Below are 16,839 nucleotides of genomic sequence, written 5' to 3'. Positions count from 1 at the left end.
GGAGCCCCATGCCCTCTGGAAAAAGGGGGCTGTCCTGTGCCTTTTGCTTAGCTGGAGGAAGGACCACCTCTGGGCTCCCAGGTGCTCCCCATTTTCATTTTCCAGTTGACAAGTAGTTGCCAGCATTTACAAAACATGTTTTGTCAAAGATCTCAGGATGGCTACTTTATCCTATATACATATGTAAACTTCAATGACTCTGCATTTCCTGGTGATCCTACATCCAGTTCCTTCTTGCCTTGGGCAGAAGTAATATAGGAGAGAAAAAAAAAAAAGGAACATTGCTTTAAATAGGGCAGAAATTCTAATTTCTAGCCCTAATTTACTAAGTAGTATGGATATTGAAAGGAATTTCAGATTTTTTAGATCTAAGTCTTCATTTGAGTTGGGTAGGTTAGGGCAAAGAGAAGGCTGGTGAAGAAATTCTTGGGCAGTACATAGGAAGAAAAGAGTTCAACACACAAAAAGACTCCATCTTTGTTATCAGCAGACTATACAACAAATGAGCCCTGGTTTCAAGTGAAATATGGAAGTGAGGACCCTGGATTCACTTACAATGTTGTTTTACATGAAGGTGTTTAAGGCACTAGCAGCGGCATCTCCAAATTCTTTCAGAAATAAATAGAAAATTGGTTTCCAAAAAAGTATTGAAACAATCATCATGAAAAAATCAGAACTTTACTGAATGTTCTTATACTTCATGTTACACTGAGTATTATTTTTATAACGGAGTACTTGGTGAGGTGGGAGTAGGGAAGGTGTTATATTTTCAGTGCTTGGGTCTCCTAAACGTTTGAATCCAGCCCTTTGTAGGAACAGAAGCTATTGTCAGCCACAGTTCAGTTCAGTTCAGTTGCTCAGTCGTGTCCGACTCTTTGTGACCCCATGAATCGCAGCACGCCAGGCCTCCCTGTCCATCACCAACTCCCGGAGTTCACTCAGATTCACATCCATCGAGTCAGTGATGCCATCCAGCCATCTCATCCTCTGTCGGCCCCTTCCCCTCCTGCCCCCAATCCCTCCCAGCATCAGAGTCTTTTCCAATGAGTCAACTCTTCGCATGAGGTGGCCAAAGTACTGGAGTTTCAGCTTTAGCATCATTCCTTCCAAAGAAGTCCCAGGGCTGATCTCCTTCAGAATGGACTGGTTGGATCTCCTTGCAGTCCAAGGGACTCTCAAGAGTCTTCTCCAACACCACAGTTCAAAAGCATCAATTCTTCGGTGCTCAGGTTTCTTCACAGTCCAACTCTCACATCCATACATGACCACTGGGAAAACCATAGCCTTGACTAGATGGACCTTTGTTGGCAAAGTAATGTCTCTGCTTTTGAATATGCTATCTTGGTTGGTCATAACTTTCCTTCCAAGGAATAAGCATCTTTTAATTTCATGGCTGCGGTCACCATCTGCAGTGATTTTGGAGCCCAAAAAAATAAAGTCTGACACTGTTTCCACTGTTTCCCCATCTATTTCCCATGAAGTGATGGGACCAGATGCCATGATCTTCGTTTTCAGAATGTTTATTGAGCTTTAAGCCAAGTTTTTCACTCTCCACTTTCATTTTCATCAAGAAGCTTTTTAGTTCTTCTTCACTTTCTGCCATAAGGGTGGTGTCATCTGCATATCTGAGGTTGATATTTCTCCCAGCAATCTTGATTCCAGCTTGTGTTTCTTCCAGCCCAGCGTTTCTCATGATGTACTCTGCATATAAGTTAAATAAGCAGGGTGACAATATACAGCCTTGACGTACTCCTTTTCCTATTTGGAACCAGTCTGTTGTTCCATGTCCAGTTCTAACTGTTGCTTCCTAACCTGCATGCAAATTTCTCGAGAGGCAGATCAGGTGGTCTGGTATTCCCATCTCTTTCAGAATTTCCCACAGTTTATTGTGATCCACACAGTCAAAGGCTTTGGCATAGTCAATAAAGCAGAAATAGATGTTTTTCTGGAACTCTCTTGCTTTTTCCATGATCCAGCAGATGTTGGCAATTTGATCTCTGGTTCCTCTGCCTTTCTAAAACCACCTTGAACATCAGGAAGTTCACAGTTCACGTATTGCTGAAGCCTGGCTTGGAGAATTTTGAGCATTACTTTACTAGCATGTGAGATGAGTGCAATTGTGCAGTAGTTTGAGCATTCTTTGGCATTGCCTTTCTTTGGGATTGGAATGAAAACTGACCTTTTCCAGTCCTGTGGCCACTGCTGAGTTTTCCAAATTTGCTGGCATATTGAGTGCAGCACTTTCACAGCATCATCTTTCAGGATTTGAAATAGCTCAACTGGAATTCCACCACCTCCACTAGCTTTGTTCGTAGTGATGCTTCCTAAGGCCCACTTGACTTCACATTCCAGGATGTCTGGCTCTAGGTCAGTGATCACACCAAACTTGCTCCCAAATCTATTGGGCCACCATTCCTCGGAGCTCCTAGGAGAAGTACTCTGATGCTCTTCATAAATATCTCCAAATCCATCCTTACAATGAGAAAATTATTATATTGGGTTGGTCAAAAAGTTCATTCAGGGTTTTTCTGTAAGATGTTACAGAAAACCCAAAATATTGCCCAACCCAATAGTTACCACTGCATGATTCAGTAATACATATTGGGGGAAAATAATCCACTCATTGATCATGGGGTGTTAAATATACTTTCTAGTGGATAAATTAAGATTAGGTGAGAGTGGTGACAAAGCAATGGGATATCTAGATTCATGTGATTTCCTTTAATTAGAATTTAATAATCCCCACCCTCACCACTAACCACACTTCTTAAGGCCAGGTAAATGGTCTTAAGTGTAAGGTAAATGGTATTCACGTTCAAAGAAGTACTATCCTCCCCCTTCCCTCCCCACACCATAGTAGCTTTGCTGATGCTGATATAGGAGCCACTGGGAAGGTAATGAGACCACTGCTGAAGATGTAGGAACCAGCCATCCTGCAGGGATGCTTTTAGTCATGGGTTTCTTTTTTTCCTCTTTTTAAAAGTTAATTTATTTTAATTGGAGGATAATTACAATATTGGGATGGGTTTTTGCATTACATCAACATGAATCAGTTGCAGGTATACATGTGTCCCCCCCATCCTGAACCACCCTCCCACGTCCCTCCCCACCCTATCCCTCTGGGTTGTCAGAGCACTGGCTTTGGGTGCCCTGCTTCATGCATTACACTGGTCATCTATTTCACGTATGGCGATGTACATATTTCAGAGCTATTCTCTCAAATCATTCCACCCTCACCTTCTCCGACTGAGTCCAAAAGTCTGTTCTTTACATCTGTGTCTCCTTTACTGCCCTGCATGTAGGATCGTTGGTACCATCTTTCTAAATTTCATATATATACATTAATATACAGTATTTGTCTTTCTCTTTCTGACTTATTTTGCTCTGTATAATAGGCTCCAGGTTCATCTACCTCATCAGAACGGACTCAAATGAATTCCTTTTCATAGCTGAGTAATATTCCATTGTGTATACTTACCACAACTTCCTTATCCATTCATCTGCTGATGGCCATCTAAGTTGCTTCCATGTCCTAGGTATTGAAAACAGTGCTTCAGTGAATGCTGGGGTACATGTGTCTCTTTCAATTTTGGTTTCCCCGGTGTGTATGCCCAGCAGTGGGGTTGCTGGGAAGGAGCACATCCTCTGCTGCTTCCTTTGGTGGAAAGGCAGGGGCAGAGAACAGACTCAGCAGTCTAAAAAATTTCCCTCAGGATTATCTAAGTACTCACACCTGAACAACATGTGCACCTATTTTATAGAGAATTTTTTTCAGCTTCTCAGGATGATCAATTATTTGGACACAGCTGCTGCTGCTACTAAGTCGCTTCAGTCGTGTCTGACTCTGTGTGACCCCATAGACTGCAGCCCACCAGGCTCCCTGGTCCCTGGGGTTCTCTAGGCAAGAGCACTGGAGTGGGTTGCCATTTCCTTCTCCGATGTAGGAAAGTGAAAAGTGAAAGTGAAGTTGCTCAGTCATGCCTGACTCTTTGAGACCCCATAGACTGCAGCCCACCAGATGCCTCCGTCTGTGGGAGGAGTTTTTCTGCAACTATAAAGCTGAAGCAAAGTTTTAAGTGAAGTCAAATATAGCTATAAACTCAATAAAATAATTAAACGTTATTTTAATGCGTGAGATGATGTGGTTTGTTGAAACTAACCGCTAGTGTGGGGTTTAAATGGAGAGGGCAATGGCACCCCACTCCAGTACTCTTGCCTGGCAAATCCCATGGATGGAGGAGCCCGGTAGGCTTCAGTCCATAGGGTCGCTAAGAGTCGGATACAACTGAGCGACTTCACTTTTCACTTTCGTGCATTGGAGAAGGCAATGACAACCCACTCCAGTGTTCTTGCCTAGAGAATCCCAGGGACGGGGGAGCCTGGTGGGTTGCCATCTCTGGGGTTGCACAGAGTCAGACACAACTGAAGCGACTTAGCAGCAGCAGCAGCAGCAGTGGGGTTTAAAGATAGAGTGGACACATGTAGCCTCAGGGCCTGGTCTATGTTTAATTTGGGACTGTTGTTTAAATGTAATTAATACTCATGCAGAAAATGCTTATTAGAGTGTATTAAACATATTGTTATTAATAGCCTCAAGGGTTTATGCATTTGGGAAAATCAGACCTCATATTTACTTAACCAAGTCTCTGCCGGTAGGCAGTGTTCCAATGTTAATTTTAACTTGGTATCATTAGATATTTGTTAAAGTGTCTATTCTCTTGAAGATAGGGTTAGCATGGGGTTGATAAATTGCTATCTAATCTGACTATTACTAGAATCAGTGACAGAACCATTGTGCTTTTTGTGTCTGTGCTTCAGATTTCTGCTTATAAACTTGTAGGCACTGGTATGTAGAGTCAGAGTTCATGTCACACATCTGCTCATTGCGGAACACGACGCTGACCGCAATGGCTGAGCAGATTCAACTACCCTGTGCCACCCGGCGACTCAATTCTCCCACAATTTTCTCAGTTTCTAGATTGGCTCTTGGCTTGAGCTGGCTTTCATCTGGCATTTGGACAATCATAAACCCAGATGAAAAGGCAGGCCCTGAAATCGCTTTGTTACCACTAGCATGAAAAGTTCCAAATTATAGAATCGAAGATATAAAATTTTAAAAATTCTACAAATGTCATGGCCTGAAAGAATATATTTGTACTTGGAGAGACTCTACTCTAAATTCAAACTACATTTTTTTTTCCAGGAAAGCCTTTCTGATGTCCTTTTTAAATTTTACTAATAATCAAAAACATTATGACAACTTAGCCATGAGTGCTTATTTTATATCAAGATTTATATTAAGCACTTTATATACATTATCTCATTGAAACCTTATAATTGTGTGAAGTGGGTATCTTTCCTATGTTATACATGAGAACACAAGACACTAAGAGAGGCTCACTCACATAGCAAATACTAATAAGTAGCAGAATAAGAATTGGAGCCTAGGTCTTTCCCACTGAAGCACCTCACTTTTTACCACTACTTGGTTACTCTTCTTGAACCTGTGAATCTCACTTTTTTTTTGCAAGTAGGCATCCCTGTTTTATAGTTGTCTCCTGATATCCTTGTCTTTTCTGTTGAGCCAGTGAGTCTCAAACTTCAGTATGGATCAGAATCATCTGCAGTGCTTCTTAAAAATACAGAGCCCAGGCTCCACTCAAAACTTGAAATACATGCATGCTAAGTCCCTTCAGTTGTGTCTGATTCTCTGTGACTCTATGGACTATGTAGCCCGCCGGACTCCTCTGTCCATGGGATTCTCCAGGCAAGAATACTGGAGTGGGTTGCCATGCCCGCCTCCAGGGGATCTTCCTGACCTAGGGATTGAAGCTGCGTCTCCTGCATTGCAGGCAGATTCTTTACCACTGAGCCACTGGGGAAGCCCTTAAAACTTGATAGATGAAACATTTTCTGCATAGTGTCCAGGGAACCTGTGTTTTTAGCAGCCTCCCTCAGGTGATTGATTCTGTTGCAGGTGTTCCTTTGCCTCCATTTAGAGTAAAACTGCATTTGACTGTGGGTGCTTCGTGGCCCATGATTGTTTTTTATCCATCCTTCTATCTCAAGGACTCACTAAATTCAAAGAATGAAAGAAAGAAGGAACAATTGTCAATAGAGAATATGTTCTTGGAAAGAACATTCTTTTGGCCAGACCCTTGGAAAATTTAGAGATACATGTTTAAATATCACTTAATGTACTCAGTCTAGACTCTCTCTTGGAGGCCAACACGGCAAGGAGCCTATGAGAAGGGGCAGAAAGCATAGCTCTGTCTATAAAAAAAAAGAATTAAAACTCGCCAGGTGCCCCATGATGAGATAGAATCAATCTTCTTCCCCTTTCCTAAAACTAAGATCAATAGAAAAGTGTAAATGACTTTGAGGCCCAGAAAGGGGCTCATTTTCCTATAGTGTTTGTAGGCATTTTCCAAGAGTTCTGCTTAACTCGTGGTTCTGAGGTCTACATGGATTTATTCCTTTATTAAGCAAAAAAAATTTTTTTTGTTGAGTACTTACTAAGTGACTTGAATGTCATAAGGCACAGTCTTTTCTCTTCCTGAGTTTATTATCAGTTAGAAAATTCAGGAAACAGTAAAGGAAATGTGGGGCTAGTTGCTCAGTGTCTGCAAACGCTAAAACGCAGGGAAGGGGTTGTATTGTCAGGGGACTGGAGCTGGATGCTAGAAGTGGTGTAAGAATTGGATGGAATTAGACAGACAGGAAGCAAAGAACAGGAAAAGCAGAGGCTTGGCCGTCAGAGTGCTTAGGATCAGCCGGCTTGGAACAGTGAGGATGTAAGCCTGGGGTGGTGGGAAATTTGTACTGGGGAGCATGGAGAAAAGAGCCTTGCATAGCTGTGTTTTATTACATTAAGGGGAGTTGCGGAATTTTGAACATTTTCCTTTATCTTATAGCAAGTGCAGTGTTGTTTAAGATTAATGTGACTGCAGCATGTCAGGGAAATCGCAGGGGAGGAGTTAAGCCAGGGAGAGTTATCCAAAGGCTCTTCTCAGTCCTCCAGATGTGAAGCGACCAGGTTTGGACCAAGATGGCAGAAGGAGCCAGGACAAGGTAGGGCTGCCGTGGGTGTAACCTGAAGGACACCAGTGAGATGGTATTGCTACTAATGATGGGGTAGAAGCAGGGTGAAGATCCCACACTAACTGATGTGGAGTGTGTGAGAACCTAGAGACCCATCTTCCCACAAGAACTTTAGGCTGGAGAAAAGTGCCTTAAGCTTCTAGCCAGGATCCTGAGTCCAAGTTTTTCAAATGCCCTTTGATGCCGGCAGAGCAGATGGCCCTGGAGGAGGCTGGGCTCGCGGTTGCTTCCTTTTCCTTCTCTGTCTCTCATCCCTCCCCAGCTGGGTTCCCACCGGGAGAACCTCTCAGGACGGGCACTTCTGTCGGGACCTAATGAAGGAAATCTGGCTCATTGGACAAACGTGGTACTTCCCAAAGTACAATCCTTGGAAACTTGTGGGTTTTTAAATAGAAAACAATAGGGGAGGGCAAGGGCCAGAGTTCTGCGGCTTAAGTTTGGGAAACTATTCTTAGAGAATTAAGCAGGTTTGTTTATTGCAAGGACTTCCCAAGGTCTATAATATGGAAATAAGCATTTTGATCTTCTGAGAGAAATGTAGCGTATAAACACTCAATGAGCGTTTGGATCATGGAGCTCTTTCTTTTTTTCAAGAAGCATCTTGAGGGGAAACAGCTACATAGGACATATTTCAAGAGATCGGAGACAAGAAAGTTTGTCTTAAAAATAGGTCTCTTGAGACTTCTCTGGTGGTTCAGTGGCTAAGACTATGCCCCCAAAGCTGGGGGCCTGGGTTTGATCCTTGGCCGGGGAGCTAGATCCCACATGATGCAACTAAGGGTCCTTGTGCCTCAATTAGAATCCGGTGCAGCCAAAGAAATAAAGGAATGTTTAAAAAATAGAGGGATGGTATGGGGAGGGAGGAGGGAGGAGGGTTCAGGATGGGGAGCACATGTATACCTGTGATGGATTCATTTTGACATTTGGCAAAACTAATACAATTATGTAAAGTTTAAAAATAAAATTAAAAAAAATACATATGTCATAAAAAAAAATAAGTCTCTTGCACTTAAGGTTAGTAGTGTAGTGGAAAGAAAAAAAGAGTTTGGAATTTTAGTCAGGGGTCTACTACTGACTCATCATCTGGTATTGAACTACTTTGGGTCTATTTGCACAGAGGTTATACTAATACTAGATGAATCCTTCAGTTCTTACAACTCCAAAGTCTGTGGTCGTGTGCATATGCAGAGGAGGAAAATAATCTGGTTTTTCTACGCTGTAATAATGCTGGTGGCAGAGACAGTGGTGGGATGGTGGCAGCAGGATGAGTGAGAGGTGGTTTGAGCCCTGCGCTGATTATGTGGTTGGGCACCATCGCAGAGTGGGCAGGCAGAGCAGAGGTGAACGAAGCTTCTGGTTTGCTCCCAGGCTTTTCGGAATCCAAGCATGTCAGGTGGGGCACACACACTTATCCAATGGCTAAGGCGAGGTTAATTCCTGCTGCTGCTGCTAAGTCGCTTCAGTCGTGTCCGACTCTGTGCGACCCCATAGACTGCAGCCCACCAGGCTCCCCCGTCCCTGGGATTCTCCAGGCAAGAACACTGGAGTGGCTTGCCATTTCCTTCTCCAATGCATGAAAATGAAAAGTGAAAGTGAAGTCGCTCTGTCGTGTCCGACCCTCAGCGATCACATGGACTTCAGCCTTCCAGGCTCCTCTGTCCATGGGATTTTCTAGGCAAGAGTACTGGAGTGGGGTGCCATTGCCTTCTCTGGGTTAATTCCTAACAGTCACTTAATCCATCTTGTCTCAGTTTTGCTGATAAGCAGCTGTGAGGCTTTGGGTAAATCAGTTAACCATCTGGGCCTGAGTTTTCTTCATCTGTGAACTTAGGAAGCTGGGTTAGATCAGGGAGTCTTGACGTCTTGTGAAGAGGAACTGTTGGTCAAGTCGTCTTGGCTCTTACCTGGAGCGTGGTAGGGAAAGCAGAGACCTTCTTCCATTACTTAGTGCAGATGAGCCCCAGGGCTCTGTCTTCAGTTTTCTTCTCTTCCTTCTTCCCAGATCATTTCATCTGCCTCAGACTTCAGTTATTGCCTTTATGTACTTGATGTTCAAATATGAATCTATAACATCAAACTCTCTCATTTGTTTATTTAAACTGAGGTATAGATGATGCACAATATTGTATAAGTTACAGGTATACAATAGTCATTCACAGTCTTTAAATATTATGGTCCATTTATAGTTATTATAAAAATATTGGCAATATTTCCCACATTATACAATATACCCCTGTAGCTTATTTTATGTTATTATTTAGTTGCTCAGCCATTTCCAATCCTTTTGAAACCCCATGGACTGTAGCTTACCAGGCTCCTCCATCCATGGGATTTCCCAGCAAGAATACTGGAGTGGGTTGCCATTTCCTTCTCCAGTGTATCTTCCTGACCCAGGGATCAAACTCTTGTTTCCTGCATCAGCAGGTGAGTTCTTTACCCCTAAGCCATCTGGGAGGCCCAGCTTATTTTGTACCTAATAATTTGTACCTCTTAATCCCCTACCCCTATGTGGTCCGTCCCTCTCCCCACTGGTAACCACTAGTTTGATCTCTATATCTGTGAGTCTGCTTTTTTCTTATGTTCACTGGTTTTACTTTTTAGATTTCCCATATAAGTGATACCTGGCAGTATTTGTCCTTCTCTGTCTGACATTTCACTTAATGCTCTCCAAGTACGTTCATGTTGCTGCAATTGGCAATTTTTTTTTTTTTAATGACCGAACCCATAGTGTTAGTATTCCATTCTTGTTGTTGCTCAACTCTTTGCCACCCCATGGACTGCAGCACACCAGGCTTCTCTGTCCTTCACTATCTCCTGGAGTTTGCTCAGATTCATGTCCGTTGAGTCGGTGATGCTATCTACTACATCATTCCATATATATATATATATATATTCTTTATCCATTCATCTGTTGATGGAATCAAGTTCTTGAATTCTGGACCCAGATTTCTACTCCTCTGCTTGATGTATTTGCCTGTTTCCATGGAAAGGCAATCAAATTCTTTATGTTCAAACCGAAACTCACAATTATCCCTTTTAAACCAATTCCTCTCCCAGTTTTCCCAGGTTCCATTACTTGTAGTGATGTGCTCTTGGTCACCTGCAGACTGGACATGCAGGCTTCCTTGGCTCCTTCCTTCTTTCCTGCTGTAACTAGTTGCTAACTGATGCTCAGTCCTCTTACTGTAATTATTAGCATACCTCCATATTATTTCTTTCCCCTTCCTGATGTCATTGTTCTAGGTCAGGCTCCCATCAGCCACTCTGCTCCCCTTCCCCTATAAAGCACCCCACATGCCAGGTTAAGCCACATAGAGCCTCCCTCACCCTGCCATCCCACTCTTCCAAGCTTTTCCTGGGTCACACATGCTCACCTCTTGTTAGCATCTATAGCCTCAGCCATCTTCCAGCTCTAGCTTTGATTATTGTGCTGTTCCTGTCCTCCAGCCACATAACTTGCATTTTCAAATTGTTCCTTTTTCTTAGGCTTTTTACTTTTTTTTTTTTTACAAAATTCTAGTTATATTTCAAGAGTCAGCTCAAATGATGCCTTCTTCCTCCTTCAAGTCTTCCCTGAACACTCCACTGGCTTGATTTCTCCTTTTAGCATCTTATTCTTTTCTATCTTATTATCTCACCAACACAAATATATATATAGTTATATATGTATCAGATCTTATAATGTCCACTGTATCTTCTTCATCAAGGCCAAGGAACATGTTTTCTTCATCTATAACACTTGAAGTCCCTGGTATATACAAGGAGCTAGAAATACTATTGGCTAAGTTGATATCAAATTATTAATCAATTTAAAAAATAATCATCTATAAATGGAAACTAAAATCAATTAATTTTAGTAATTGATCTAATTAAATGCTAATAAAATAAGGTAAATAATCTTACCTTAAAATAAGGCATTTTATCTTAAAATAAGGTAAATAATCCAAAACTAATAAAATATTGGTTTTGGTATCCTGCTAGTCTCCTTTGCATGTAGCTAAGGGATGATTTTCTGAAGAATTTTAATTTTACGTTTTTACAATATTGGGTTAGTAAACTCCTTAGCTTACAGTTAAGGATAGTTTGCCTCTTTTGTAAGACCATTTCTGTGAAGCTGTGGGTCTTGCTATGTCATGAGGGGGCTGATTTCCTTTCTAACAGGAGCATCATGTGATGTGGTTAAAAACTTGAGCTTTGGAGTAGGGCAAACCTGGTTTTGAGTTACAATCCTGACCTTGTTAGCTGTGTTACCTTGGGGAATTTACCTAATGTCTTCAAACCTTATTCTCACATCTATAAGCTAAGCTAAGTCACTTCAGTCGTGTCCAACTCTGTGGACCTCATAGACGGCAGCCCACCAGGCTCCCCCGTCCCTAGGATTCTCCAGGCAAGAACACTGGAGTGGGTTGCCGTTTCCTTCTCCAAGGCACGAAAGTGAAAAGTGAAAGTGAAAGTGAACTCGCTCAGTCATGTCCGACTCCTAGCGACCCCATGGACTACAGCCCACCAGACTCCTCCACCCATGGGATTCTCCAGGCAAGAGTACTGGAGTGGGGTGCCATTGCCTTCTCCATCACATCTATAAATGAAGGTTACAATATATCTGTCTGTAATTATCATAAGTGCTGGTTCTACTCCTAGGAATTGTTCAAAAGCAAATCTCTGCTCATCTTCACTGGAGGAGCACCCCTCAACCTGGGAGGTTTTCTCTAGGTTCTATGGGTCTAAAAACCACACTGGCCTATAGAATTTCAGAGGCAGACTGGAAACTTGAGGCAGAAATGCTGGGAGTGTTGGTGCCTGTTTTCCTGGCCTAGTGAAAAGGAAAGCAGACCTGTGTCTCTCATTCTGAATCAGATGACAAACATCTCACAAGAGGAGAAAAAGAACAATCTCCATCATCTTCTCTTGCCCTAGTGTCTAATAGCTCCAGACTTCCTAAAGGACAGGATGACTGAGGTCCCTGGAAAAGCCAGGACATAAGACATAACATCCTCAGTCCAGGATGTAAGATGCATCTTACATATTATTTCTGTTAATAGAACAATAAAGGGAGAAGGTGAGCAGTTCCTGAGCCCTGAGCACCTTCTGTGTCAGGCACATCTAATGGAGAATTACAATTCTTCTTCTTTATGACTTCTTGAGACAGGTGTCATTATCTCCATTTTACAAGTAAGTAGAAGCTAAGTAACTCCCAAGATTCACAGCTAGTGAATATGAAAGTGAGGAAATGAACCCGGGTAGTCTTCATACCGGAGAAGGCAATGGCACCCCACTCCAGTACTCTTGCCCAGAAAATACCATGGATGGAGGAGCCGGGAAGCCTGCAGTCCATGGGGTCGCTGAGGGTTGGACACGACTGAGTGACTTCACTTTCACTTTTCACTTTCATGGACTGGAGAAGGAAATGGCAACCCACTCCAGTGTTCTTGCCTGGAGAATCCCAGGGACAGGGGAGCCTGGTGGGCTGCTGTCTATGGGATCATGGGGTCGGACACGACTGAAGCGACTTAGCAGCAGCAGCAGCCTTCATACATTTTAGCCTTTGAATCCATCAATGTAATTAGACCAAATTAGCCATGTGAGGTGAGGGCTTCCTTTAGGTGATGCATTTTCTGTGTCAGGAAAATTGTGGTCTAACAGGGTTAGCCTTTGCCACCTTAGTACCACAGGGAACTAGTTTTCAGGAATACTGTTCAGGGGACTTCCCTGGAGGTCCAGTGGTTGAGACTCTGTGCTTCCACTTCAGGGGGCTTAGGTTTGATTTCTGGTCAGGAAACTAAGATGTCACATGCTGCATGGGGTGGCCAAATAAAATAAAATACTTGGGGACACTTGGCGCTTCCCCCATGATGACCTAACACTGATAATAGTGAGTATGCTTTGAAAGGTTGATGTTTGTCAACATTCCTGTACAGGTAGGTGCAGAGATATTAGTACAAGCTTCTTCTGAAATAGTGAGATAAACCCCAGCTAGAAAAGGACAGTAATAGAGCAAGAGTTTGAATATTTTCTCAAATTCTGAAGGCTTTAGCTGCATGCCTTTCTGGGGAACTAGTTGCCAGAGGAAAGCTGTACTAACATATGTGACATGCATTCTTGATCTGTGTGGCCACTTTATTCCCTTTAAGTTCTAGATCTTTCAGTGAATAAGCTGTCAACTTTTGGTAGCTGTTCATCAACTTGGACACTGCAGCACTGATGTAGTTATATATGGTTATATCCATTCAGTGGGAAACAACAGATCTTTAGAAAGGAATGACATAACCACATATGCTAAAATGCAACGACCCCCACCATGTAAACAGAAAGCCCAAAGTGAAATGTACAGGGTACTAAAACTTGATTTTTTAAATTAAAAACCCTGTACATCCATATAGTTTTACATACATGTAGGATGATTCTAGAAAATTACTCAGTCAACTGATACCTAGCTGTACCTGAAGAAGGGGACTGAGAGTCTGAGGTGGAATATGGAGCAGTTATTCCAGGGTGCTCTGGGGGTCCCTGCAAGTTTGTGAGACCATTTTAGGGGATCCACAAGATAAAAACTATTCTCAAAGTAACAGTAGGATTTGCTTTTTTTTTTCACTCTCATTCTCCCACAAGTATATAGTGGGGTTTTCCAGAGGTTAAATGACTTGCATTATTATTGTAACAAATTGAATCTAGAAGCAGATAATAGGACCTATTTGATTCAGTCAGATATCAGAAAGATTTTTAAAAATATTAAGCAGTGTCAGTCTTCTAAGTATTTTTTGAAAAATTTTTATAGAAAATTATTATATGTGTTAACATACAATTATATTTTAATGAAATAAGTAATAAATTTAAAATTCACAGTTTTTAATTTCTAAATTGATAAATATCAATTGTGTAACCCCTATAAACAAAATCTCTGAGGATCTGTCAAATTCCTTCAGAGCGTGGGGCTGCTGGGAGGCTTCTGTTTAATAGTGGTGGACAGAAATGTCAAGCACGAAAGAAAATGTGAATGAAGAAAAAGTTTGTAACAAAGCATTGCTTTCCCTTTTCTCCCCCTTCCTAAAAGGAGATCCACAACTGGTCCGGGGTTCAATGCTCTAGAAAGTTCTAAGGCTGTGACTTGAAGCCAAGAAGCTGAAATAATTCAAAAGAAGCAGAGGCCAGCAATTCCTGAGGATCCTGTCCCTCGGAGAATGCTCTGCACCCATTGATGTAAGTAGGGCTGGTCACTGAAGCTGTGTTGCCACAGGAGATTGGGGCTGACAGTGTGGCTCCCCTGAGCCCCTCACTTACCCTGGTCGGTGTCATGGAGAAAGGTGAACCTTGGATTCTGTCTTTGGTGGTGTTGTTGTTCAGTTGCTAAGTTGTGTCTGACTCTTTTGCAACTCCATGGACTGCAGCCCACTGGGCGCCTCTGTTCATGGGGTTTTCCAGGCAAGAATGCTGGAATGGGTTGCCATTTCCTTCTCCAGGAGATCTTCCTGGACCAGGGATCGAACCCACACTTCCTACACTGGCAGGTGAATTCTTTACCACAGAGCCACCTGGGAAGCCCTGTCTCCTGGAGATGATAGCAAATGAAAAGGTCATGGGTTTGATCATATAGGGAACTTGGTGTTGAATGTCCATGTCCTCTTCGCACTTCAAGGATCCAGTTGTGGCCAACCCAGAGTAAATGTTCATCCTAGGGTGTCCTGGACCCCCAGCTCTGAGTGACCCAGGATCTCTAGGTCTCCCCTGTTTTTACAGGACCCACTGGAATCTCTGGGTTTCCTGGATCAATCTAGGCCTCTTTTAATAGTACAATTCCATTTAGAAAAAATTTAAATTAATTTCCTGCTTCCAGCAATAATTTGAGGTGGTTTAGAAAAAAAAAAGACTTAATAGAACTACTAAAACCAGGATAAGAGAACCAGAGCCCTATAATAAGGTTTGGGAGAGTTAAAAGCACAAGAACACCTAGCCAGGGATGCTAATTGCAGATAAGTGGGCTGCTTAGCTCCAGGTCTCAAGACAAAAAAAGAAGCATGATATACTGCAAAGCTTCATGAGGAAACCAAAAGCACTTGCTCAGGTCCAGGTGGTCAGCTGTAGGTGAGTTTTGGTCTGAAGGAGACTTCTCAGTTCATCTGTTAGCAGACCTGAATCCTACCAACTAAACTAGGTCTGCAGTAATTTCATGCATCTGAGACCCTCTCAGTCCATAGGTCACCAAAGGCAGAGAACATCCCCTTCATGCCCGTATCCCTGGCATCTAGTGTGGGTTCTGGCACGTGGAACATGCTGAGGACCCTGTGCCTTGACTTAGGCTTACATCTAACGTGCAGCTTCTGTGACACTTGTTGAATGAATGCACAAGTGAGTGAACAGTGTGGACAATCCTTGAGATGAAGGATGAAGGGCAGGAGGGTAAAGTACTATTTCCTCACATTCCCCAGGAAATTTCTTCTCACTAACAACGCTCCTGGGATTACACACTCCTTTCTGTTTATTGTCTAGGTAACTGCCCACCTTCCCCCATTCCTCCTTAAAATAACTTGGGTCCCTTTCTTCCCATAGATTGCCCTGAAACCAATTCCCTTCCATCCTTCATTCCTTCCTTTCCTCCTTCCAATAGATTCTTGATACTGGAGAGCTAAGTGGTCTTTAACTTGAGCCTTCATGGTATACACTTCAGAATGAATAATCCATAGCTGCATTTAACCACTAACCAGAAATTATTGCAGAGTCTCTCTATTCTATTTGACTGTGATTTGACTCTCTCCATTTGACTGACTCCATTTGACTCTTCTATTATTTATCTGTGATTCATTCTGTTTTACCTCTCAGAAGGGTAAAAGTACTCATCATTGTGGTCTTTTCTTCCCCTGCCACCCAATCTTAATGACTATTTCTAGAAAGTATTATTTCAATATCCAAGATGTGCTATAAGTAGCTTTGGCTTGAGCACCTTGTCCGTGTGGCTGCTACCCTCCCCATCGTAGTGTTATACCCAGAATTATCTCAGGTACTTTGGATTCATTCCATTCTGCTGGTCTCTGCCGGTCACCAGTGCAGACTTCCTCCTTTTCTCAAATGATGAGACTAAGTATTTCAATCTGTTTAAAGACTCAATAAGTTGCAGCTTCCTGTGTCTCTTGCTAATAGGAAGAGCAAGTATTTAGCATCTAAACTGGAACACTTGTGAGGGAAAAAGAGCGTTATTAATAGAAACTCTGGATATTTGCTCACCGACTTTTCAAAGATCTTGCATCTCTAATGAAGGCTGAGCGCAGGAGGTCAACAAGTGCCTTTGGAGATCGATTCCCTGAATTCTGTTCAGTTGTCTGTATTGGGCCAAGGGGATCTGGCATAGACCTCTTAGCGCTGAGTGTTTCTAATGAGCCAGTGGAGAGCCTGTCCTCTTCTGGATGGCAGAGCTCCCACGGGAGACAGGCAGGATTCCCACAAAACTGGCGGCCCTGTCTGTGAGACCCCGTGGTGCCGGCTGTCCTCCTCCCTTCCTCCCCTCCTTCCTGCTCCTGCCGCCCCCTCTGCTCCCTTCCCCTTTTCCTTATCCCCACTCTCTTGCTCTGCCTCCCCCTCCTCCGTCCTCTGTGCCTTTTTACTGCCGTTCTGTCTCCTCTCTCCTTTTCTTTTGTCTCCCTCTGTTTCGCTATTTTCTGCTCCCCATTTGTCACTCGCACGTTCTTCCTTCCCCTCTCTCCCCGAATGGTCCTTTCAACACTGTTGGAGGGCGGCTTAGAAGAGCGC

General features: G+C 42.9%; 1 protein-coding gene across 3 annotated transcripts in view; it reads left to right on the top strand.

Moving 5' to 3' along the window:
* The window catches only part of DDR2 (discoidin domain receptor tyrosine kinase 2), a 182,638-nt gene that overhangs the window by 11,836 nt on the left and 153,963 nt on the right, over positions 1-16,839 (top strand). For all 3 annotated transcript variants that reach the window (XM_027527273.1, XM_027527282.1, XM_027527264.1), the window contains exon 2: positions 14,153-14,298. The gene's annotated coding sequence lies outside the window, so the exon portion shown is untranslated. The remainder of the gene's footprint in view (positions 1-14,152; positions 14,299-16,839) is intronic.

This window comes from Bos indicus x Bos taurus, chromosome 3 (assembly GCF_003369695.1).
Source record: "Bos indicus x Bos taurus breed Angus x Brahman F1 hybrid chromosome 3, Bos_hybrid_MaternalHap_v2.0, whole genome shotgun sequence".
NCBI lineage: Eukaryota > Metazoa > Chordata > Mammalia > Artiodactyla > Bovidae > Bos > Bos indicus x Bos taurus.
The sequence above is the reverse complement of the archived record's forward strand: the minus strand, read 5'-3'. Positions and strand labels throughout refer to the sequence as shown.